Here is a 10,143-nt window from a genome sequence, read left to right on the forward strand (position 1 = left end):
TTATTTATTTATATACGTAACGAAAACGAACAAGAGAGAGTANACATATGTTGTAGTTATATATATNTTATTATACACACTACTATATATATATATATATATATATATATATATATATATATATATTTCATATGATGTATATATTAATATATTGAGATACAATTAAGTTACGATAATTCTCATTGCATAAGTTTTTATCATCACGTGGTAATTGTTTAATTATAAGTTAGTACACGTACATTGTATGCGCAGATGTGTGTTATATCATTAATAATAGTGCAAAAAAATTTATGTCGATATATCCTTGTATTACATGCCTCTATTCAGTTTAACTCCTATCCATTATGTAATTTTTATTTTATTTTCACATTTAGATATTTAACATATGTTCGTGTGTATGTGTATGTACTGTCGTAGGTACATCTACGAAAATTCCATCAAAATAAACGATTTCAAACATCTATCGCTTAGTTTATACTTGTATTTTCTTTCTATATTAATTGATTCATCTCATTATTCTATTCATAAAAGTATTATATAATAGAATACGATTATCAAAAAATTAATAGGAGATACTGAACATTTTATGTCAAAATGTGCTAGTACAAAGTATAAAATATCTCTTAATTGATTTTTTCATAAGTTTACTTTAATACTTTTATATGCAGAATAATTAATGGATAACATTATATAAAAAAAAAATATAATTCCATTTAAAAAATGGACCTTTATATCTTTTTGGTCCCTCCATCTAAAAATAGATAACAAAATTAAATTTTCCCTTAAAACCGTTTCATTTTCTTCTGAAATATATTTTTTTACTGAAATGTATTTTTCTTTTCAAGATATTTGCCTGGAACAACTAAAAACAATTATATAACTTGTTTTATCGAATTAAATGAAAGATAAAAAATGTCTACTTATTGGTATTCTGAATTTCATTTTTTTTAATTTGATATTCACTTTCATCAGTAGTACGACAGTGATTTGACGAGACCGACAAAAAAGTGACAATCTAATTATCTGTATGGGATATCCTATTTGAAACAGTTGAATATCTAAAAAATCAGGACTGGCAGAAGAAAAATGTTCTAGATGAAAATTTATGATCTAAAGGGAGACAATAAAATCAATTTTTGAAAAAATCGAATTTTCAAGATTACTTGAATCATCATTTAAAAAATTATTATTTTTTAATATGATTTTTTAATTATTTTACATATAAAAGTATTAAGATGAGATTATAAAAAAAGTTAATAATTCATTAATAGCGAAGTGGCACACATGTACTGACCAGTAGTGTTAAAAATGAGACGGGAGTCAGAGAGTCCGAGTACGTCACACAATTGATGAAGCATATCCGTAAGCACTCAAAGCTTCGGGCTGCTTCAGAGAGGGATTTTACCTCACGCCTCGCGCTTTTCGTTATACTGAGATAATTTTAATATGATTTTTTAACAATATGATTCCTATAATTATTCTGCATATACTATAATAATATTTAGATAAAGTTAGCGAAAAATTAATAGTTTAGCAGATATTTAATACTTTATAGCACATATTTTGACATATAATATTAGATATCTCGTAAACTATTAATCTCATAAATTATTAATTTTTTAAAAATAGTACTTTTATGAATAGAATAATGAGATGAATCAATTGATATAAAGAAAACAGCTGCTTCTTTAAAAAAGTATCCATAGTGTTTTTAAAACAATTGTATTTTCTTTCTATATTAATTGATTCATCTCATTATTCTATTCATAAAAGTATTGTATAATAGAATACGATTATCAAAAAATTAATAGGAGATACTGAGAACATTTTATGTCAAAATGTGCTAGTACAAAGTATAAAATATCTCTTAATTGATTTTTTCATAAGTTTACTTTAATACTTTTATATGCAGAATAATTAATGGATAACATTATATAAAAAAAAATATAATTCCATTTAAAAAATGGACCTTTATATCTTTTTGGTCCTTCCATCTAAAAATAGATAACAAAATTAAATTTTCCCTCAAAACCATTTTCTTCTGAAATATATTTTTTTACTGAAATGTGTTTTTCTTTTCAAGATATTTGCCTGGAACAATTAAAATGGAACACTGCTACTAATAATATAATAAGTATAATATAAATAAGTACATACGTATTATATATTTATTTATATTATACTTATGCACAACTTTAAAACATTAAAATGCACAGGTTAAAATATACATACTATATATACAATATATATAAAAAATAAGAAAGAATCTATCAGTAAAAAAATAAATCCGAGTCTACATCAGCTGTTCGGATGCACAGAAAATTTTTTATTTTCGTGTGAAAGTAATAAAACGAATAAAATAATCGTTTTGACTCTTCAATTCGGGTCTTTATCAATATAAAATATAAATCAATATTACATAAGTAACGCAAATTCCAAGTTGATGATTCCCGACAATTTAGTTCTTCTTTATCCAAATGCCAAATTAGCTATGTAATGAATAACTCAATGATTATCAAAAATATTAACTTATACAACAATAATATAAAAACTTACATAAAGTAAAACCGAAGTCATATACATTGATAAACACCCGATCATATATATTGATAAGGACCTGAATTAAAGAGTCGAAAAGGAGGAGCGCGCGCAGTATAATATAAATAATTGGGAGTACAAATAAGTTTCCGCCGTTTGCAAAAGACGGCGCCACTAATAAACTATAATTAAAATTGATGTAAAACGACATATCGTAAGATTGGACATCTGGCAACACCATAACCTTGAAATATTAGCGATTTTATATCAGCATCATATATTTTTTTTTGTACGAAAATGTCGAGTTTTGAGCCGAGTAAGTGTCATTTGCGGGAACTTTTGATTTACTTCTTTAATTTGAAGAAATCTGCAGCTGAGGCTCATAGATTGCTTGTAGAAGCATATGGTGATGCTGCCTTAAGTGAGAGAAGTTGTCGTGAGTGGTTTCAAAAGTTTAAGAACGGTGAATTTGACGTCGAAGACAAAGAACGTAGTGAAAGGCAGAAAGTGTACGAAGATGCGGAATTGGAAGCATTATTGGATGAAGATTCGTGCCAAACGCAAAAAGAACTTGCACTTACATTAGGAGTGACTCAACAAACAATTTCATATTATTTGAAAATTGGGAAAATCATTGGGAAAAGCAAGAGAATTAGGTTCTATATGAACTGAAGTCGAGAAACGTTGAATTTTTCACATGTGAAATGCTGCTTGCCAGGCATAAACGAAAAGGTTTTTTGCATCGTACAGTCATTGAAAAATGGATTCACTATGGTAACCCAAAGAAGAGGAAATCATGGGGGCCATGCTTCAACATCGACAGCAAAGCCGAATATTCATGGAAAAAAACTCATGTTGTATTTGGTGGGATCAGTTTGGTATCGTGTATATTATGAGTTGCTCAAATCGAACGAGACCATTACTGGGGCTCTCTACCGAACACAATTGATGAGATTGAGCCGAGCACTCAAGGAAAAACGCGCCCACTACTACTCCAGGCATGACAGAATTATTCTCCTGCATGATAATGCTCGATCACATGTTGCAGCGCCGGTCAAAACCTACTTAGAAACACTCAAATGAGAAGTTCTACCCCATCCGCCGTATTCTCCAGACATTGCTCCTTCTGAATATCACTTGTTCCGATCGATGATGCATGGCCTGTCTGAACAGCACTTCACATCATATTATATGAAGATACCAAAAATTGTATCGATGATTGGATAGCCTCAAAAGATGAAGCGTTCTTTCGACGCGATATCCACATGCTACCAGAAAGATGGGAAAAAGTAGTGACTAGCGATGGCCATTACTTTGAATAAAACATTATGTACCGTTCTTTCACAATAAATGTTTAATTTTTGATAAAAAACGGCGGAAACTTATTTGTATTCCCAATAAATAATAAAATTAACGTTGTAGATCACGCACATTCATTTACTTGCATAAAATACAAAAATTATCTTATGCGGCATTCACATTCGAACAGTTAGGGTCCCACAGAGAAAATAAATAAATTAAAGGCTTAAAAGAGTATAAAAAAGAGAAGAGTACTATAGTACGCAGAAAGAAAAGAGATAGAGAAGAAAATAGAAGATAGAAAAGAAGTAGAGGTAAAATAACATAGCTAAGAACAAGAAAGGTTACAAAAGCAAGACCGAATAATAATATAAAAATAATTAAAAAGCAGAGAGGGGCCTTGTCCAACAGTCAAAATACTATATATTAAAATTAAAATTAAAAAGTATATCATATAGGCGAATAAGGATCACAGACAAAACAATTATATAAATAAAGTTGGACATTAGGCCACTTTCTCCTGCTAAGTTTAAAAAAGGGAGGCCAAGATAAACACAAGAATAATTTACGCGACACTCTCAACGTCCGGAACGCCACGCGCCGCATCCTGCGCTATTCTCTCCTCAAGCGAGTCAGCATCGACGAACCGCTCTAGATGATGTTGCGGGATAATCCCCAGAGAGGGAAGAAGCAAGATACTGACGGATGCCGGACTCGTGCTCCACATAGATGTCTCGTGACCAGCGAATGGTATTCGAGACGATGAGACCTCGCATTGCTGTGTATTGAGAGCCTATCCGTAGCAGTCTCAGAATCGCCTTATTTATTAGATCCCACGAGCCGAGGGCGCCGGCAACGAAAGCTATCACGACGATACGGTACCCCTGCCGCTGTAGCTCCTCTGCCAGAGGCGAATATTTGGCAATTTTCCTCGCTCTGGCGTTCTCGAAAGCAGTCCAGCGGTTTTCAAATGGCACAGTGACGTCGCATATGACGATACTCTTGGAAGGCTCGTATCTGATCACGAGGTCAGATCATAGTCCCCAATTTGCCACTGACGCCCTCCACCCGCTGATTAACCCGCACTACTCCTAGAAGTCTAGTGGCTTTCCAGAGGCGGTACAGGACAGCGTCGGCTGTCTCAGTTGTATTGCGGCGGAATGGATATAGTGACAGAGCACATGTGGTAAAGTCTCCGATGCTTCACCGCATCGCCGATAGCTCATTTGCCTTCCAACATCGTGCATCGTTAAGAGGAAGTACGTCTAATCGAGCCTTATGAATAAAGCGCCAATCGGCGAAGCGGGTGAAGCTGCCGCCACAGATAAAGTGATTGCTCACCTGACTTCGTAACACCTTGAAGATCTTACCTTAATCAGGCTTACTGAGTAACCTACTTGCGTAGTGCTCTGCTACAGCTGAGCGCAACCGATTCACTACCTGACCGCGCGCGTCGGGCAGAATCTTAATTGCTGCTTCTCTGGACCCTCGACATTCCAAAGTCATCTCCTCCGTGGACTCACCGCCAACGCAGAGACAATCTCTTGGATTGCCTGATAAGCGGCATTCCGCGCACTCGATTAGAGCGAAGCTTTTTTTCCACCCCTCATCCTTCCATCCAGTAAGCCGGATAGGAAGAAGTCGATATCCTCGCTACTAGGGACATGACCGATCCTGCGACCAACTACTCCCTTCAACGATTCCTAATTCTCTCACGGCGCCATTGCGCACCATTAACATACGGTACGCGTGGGCTACCGTGAAGATGTCGGCGAGAGAGCGACAGAAGTCCACATTCCCCCCAATGTGATATGTAGACTCCTTCCTTGTTCACTGAGAGAAGTTAAGCCAGGATTTCACGTGCCTTCTGATGTTAAGGCCAACGGCTATGAGAGGATCCTTAAACACTCTAATCCCCCGAAGCAGAAAATCCAATCTAGGTAGGATGAAAGTCCCTAGCATCTTTATCTTCTGCTACGGGGCAAGGAGTGAGCGGTCGACCGCGCGAATGTCCGAGACGATATCCCCAATGGCGTAGGGTGTCTGGTCAATGGACACTCGTTGGAACACCAAGGTGGGTATATGACTCTCTCTGAGTCAAGAGGTTGATCGTCTTCCCCTGGATTTGGAATGATCTCGGTAGGACTTTGCTACATTCTCCGTACTGACATGCAAGGTGGCACATCTTCGCAGGGTTGAACCTATTGACGCTGTCTCTGCCTCCACAGAGGCTAGCATCCTTTCCATTCCCTCGGGCGTCTGGGCCAATAATGTAATGTCATCAGCATAGACTAAGGCGGACTAAAAATGCCCTTGTAGGGCGTTCCCGTCATCTGACTCGATCGCCACGCAGACAATCGAATCAATAGCGAGATTGAAGATAATTGGGTTAAGCGGACAATCTTGCCGGACGCCGACCGGATGGGTGCTGTGTAATCTTCGGCGATTCACATCTTCGTGCAGCCATCATACATGGAATGTATTCGATATCGCTATGATCGCGGATCTTATAAGCGCATTGCGGATCGTTGCGTGCGGGGGATCGATCCAAACGCGTTGGACAGGTCCATCTATGCAACGACTGCTTGGCGCTTAGCATGCGCTTGGCATGCGTCAGGATCCCCTGCAGGACGAAGTTGTGCTTGTATATTCCTCGCGCCGCAGGAACCCCTTCTGCGCGGAGCTTCCTGTGAATGACCGCCCAATCGGTCAATCAGTTGGTCAAGAGCGCGACGAAGAGCTTGGGGACGATATCCCCCAAAACGAGAAGGCGCCAATTCTCTAATTTGCTCCGGTCTCCTTTCTTATTATCAACACTGTGTTGGTCTTTCAGAACGGGGACTGCTTCGAGTCGCAAGCAGATGTTGTATAATGTTGTGAGGAGCCGCGATCTCTCCCGTCTATGAAGGCCATGATAAGATACATCGTCAGGACCCGGCGTAGAGTTATTCATGCTAGAGCCGATAGTGCGCGAGTAGACCCAAGACCGCGGACACCTCTTGCGAACTTCTGCGTTGGGGAATCAGGGCATTCGACTTCCACGCCGGCGCCGGCCAGATCTTCCCCGCTCGCTCGAAGTACTAAACCTGATGTTTAGGCATCTGGCACTAATGATCGGCTGATCCTTAGAGCACCTCTCGCACTGCTTTGCGACGGTTCGCCCTATACAATGCCTGTAAGCGTTTGGCCCCGCGCACCCAGTCCTCGCGTGCTTCTCCCGACGCTCCGGGTTCAGCCAGTGCTAACCCCGGCCTATCGGCGCCCTTTCTCTCCGGATTCACCTCCCCTCATCCCCCGACGTGCATCCGCCTTTCGTGACCGTACCAAATCGCGAGCTGCAGCACCAGTGGCTAATGCGTCCTCCCCGAAAAACGCTAGAACGAGGTCGCGAACGCTTCCAGTTTTGCAATAGCGATGTCTTTAGCAATCGATCGAGCAACATATCGGCAATCACCTGCTCACGCTTACGCTGCCTTGCGATAGACGCAGGCGCTAGGTGATCCCGCGACGTTTGACCGACAGGAGGTGTCCGGATGCCGCCGATCATGATGCTGCTCTCTCTCATGACCGTCCTCTCCACGATTGGGTTGCGGTGGTACGGTGGATGACGCGGTTGCTTTTCCTCGAGACATCACATCACGGACATTCACACAAACATTCGGTACTTATTTCAATATTATGAGCGATGTCTCCTTTCTCACAATCCTGCAATATTGTGCGACGATGTTCCGTCCCTATCAGTAATATGTTACGGAGCGGAGTTCTGGCTATATTTCCGTTCGTTTCTGAGAGATTCAGACTGGTCTGAATAATGTCGATGACGCTGCTACATTTTCTAATAAACAAAAAGCAGTCTTCGGTTACTTCTTGCAAATGAAGATATTGCTGCCATTGCCCTCTTCATCTAACGATATTGTAATGTATAAAAAAGTTCATTGTTTTTCATTTGATTTTTTTCACATGTTTAAATAAAACATTGTGCTTCAACAAAACTTTGTGTCTGAACAAGACACATTTGTATACATAAGTTTACAATTATTATATTCATCTTACGTTAATGAAATTACAAAAGTATATAAAAAGTGTGTAAAAAAAGTAATATTAGGAAATGATCAAATTTACAGTTCATCAAGAAAGTAAAATTTTGAATTAATGTTATATATGAATAATTACACACGCACACGCACGCACGCACGCACGCACGCACATATATAAAGATATAGAGAACAGTAAAAGAATATAAAGGAATAAAAACATTTTCAATATTTCTTTACTATATGTTTACTCTCAGTACATATAATAATATATGTATACAGAATTAGTTTTGTCTAACGAATTATAAATTTTCGGTATCATTTTCTAATATCATTTTTTTAATGAAATAGGTCTATGATAGAAATTTAAAAAAACAATAATACCTCAATAATAGTCAACAGACTTGTCAACAATAATACCTCAGAGGTGACGGGGAAATTTATTATACATACTTTTAATTATATTCCAATGAGAAATGACAATTAAATCGATTTGATGATTTCGACATCGAATCGATATTGATTTGATGTCGATTCCATTGCCCTTTCTGCATGCGTGCGTGCGTGCATGCGTGCGTGTGACCGTAGTTTCGACCAATGACACAACGTCGTCGCGTTTCGATTGGTTATTACAATTCGACAGCCAATGATTTTACTCTGATACTCTAAGTTGATAACTACTCACTGAATAACCGCGAATTATATCTTAACTTAAGTTGGGCGCCAGGCACGAGTGAGCGTGCCGCTCTTTGTAACTCCTCTAAATCTAAATTAATTATTCTCGATATTTTTTTAATGTGACGGACGACAACTGCATAGACAGCGGGAATGGGTGATTCGGAGCGGGAATGAATCGGAAGGCGAGAGAATAAATAAGAATTACTTCCTTTTAATAATAAGAGAATGGAAAACATATATTTAATATTAATAACACTTACATGTATCTACTCAAGTACGCAATTCACCGTACCATAGTTACCATACCGTAGTTACCATAATTCGTCTCTGGGAAATATGAGCTCGTTATGATCAGATTGAGTCACGCAGCACAAAAAAATGCCCAAAGTGTGAATCGGCGATTATCACGAGGGTTATCACACATTCATCAATCAATCAGCGTTTACAGCAATAATCGCGGCTTTCCGCCAGACATTGTACAATGCTTTTCTCTGCTCTACACGAAACGCGACTCAAACGACAGCGTACAAGATAGCGAATTAACATATAATCACATTAACAAGACGTGGCAACTTTGCTGTGACAAGAGGGCGGCAATCTTTATGCGAATTGAATACAAAAATATATGTGATTCGAGCGAACGATAGCTAAAAGATTAATTACTCGTGGTAGCTCTTTATATGAGCCTTTCGGCACGTGCTACTCACTCGAGATCATGTTATCGGGGACGGCTTTACAGAATTTCTAATTGTTTCATCAGCGATTTCTCCTTGTTCTTTCGATACCTTCTCTCAGCTCCTTATGGTATCTCGCTTGGCTCGCTTTCGTTATCGGTAGCTTGTTCTTTGCCCTCAATGGATTTTGTGTCCTCTCACAATCTGTACCAGGCTCGTGCCACAACGCAAGTGATTTCAGCAGGCCCCGGCGAAGATGTACAGGCCGTGCTACTTTTCGGGACTGAAGCCTTCCGACGCCTGATTAGCGATGCTGCACAACATTGCGAATCCCGTGGGCCCGTAGCAGCGACGTAGCTTCCCGCGACTTGACGCGGAATTCGAATTTCGCTCGGGTCTTCTCGCTCGGGACTTTTCTTTTGTCTCACGCGGGGAGTTCTTGCTTTAGGCAGTTCCTTTGGTCCAAGTCTGCCGTGATCCTCTCGGCGTTCTAGCTGGTTGTCCTCTTGAGAAGCTCCTGACGTCTCGGCATTCTTCGTTTTCTCTATAAAACAGGAGCAACACTAAAAGAGCGCAAATAATAGGTGCAAGTAGCAAATTAAAAAGAGCGATACGATCTGCGCCTCCGCCATTGAGGCATAGTCCGGATTCTCCTCAGTGACGATCTTCTTCAGCGGTCTTCTTCCCTGCTGGTAACTGGGTGAAACAGCTTTGACACGATCAACGCACACAGCTATTGACCCTGGCAACGATTCTCGCAGAAATAATACAAAAAAAATACAGAAGAAAAAAATAAATAAAAATAAATTTTAGGTGGCATAAACGGTAGCGCCCGCACGTTTGTTGCCTGTCCTCACGAACCGGTAAGATCTAGAATCCCCTTGGCTTATCCGTGACAAAGTGATGGTATATATATATAT

This window comes from Atta cephalotes (genome assembly GCF_000143395.1).
Source record: "Atta cephalotes unplaced genomic scaffold scaffold00064, whole genome shotgun sequence".
In the NCBI taxonomy this organism is placed as follows: Eukaryota; Metazoa; Arthropoda; class Insecta; order Hymenoptera; family Formicidae; genus Atta; species Atta cephalotes.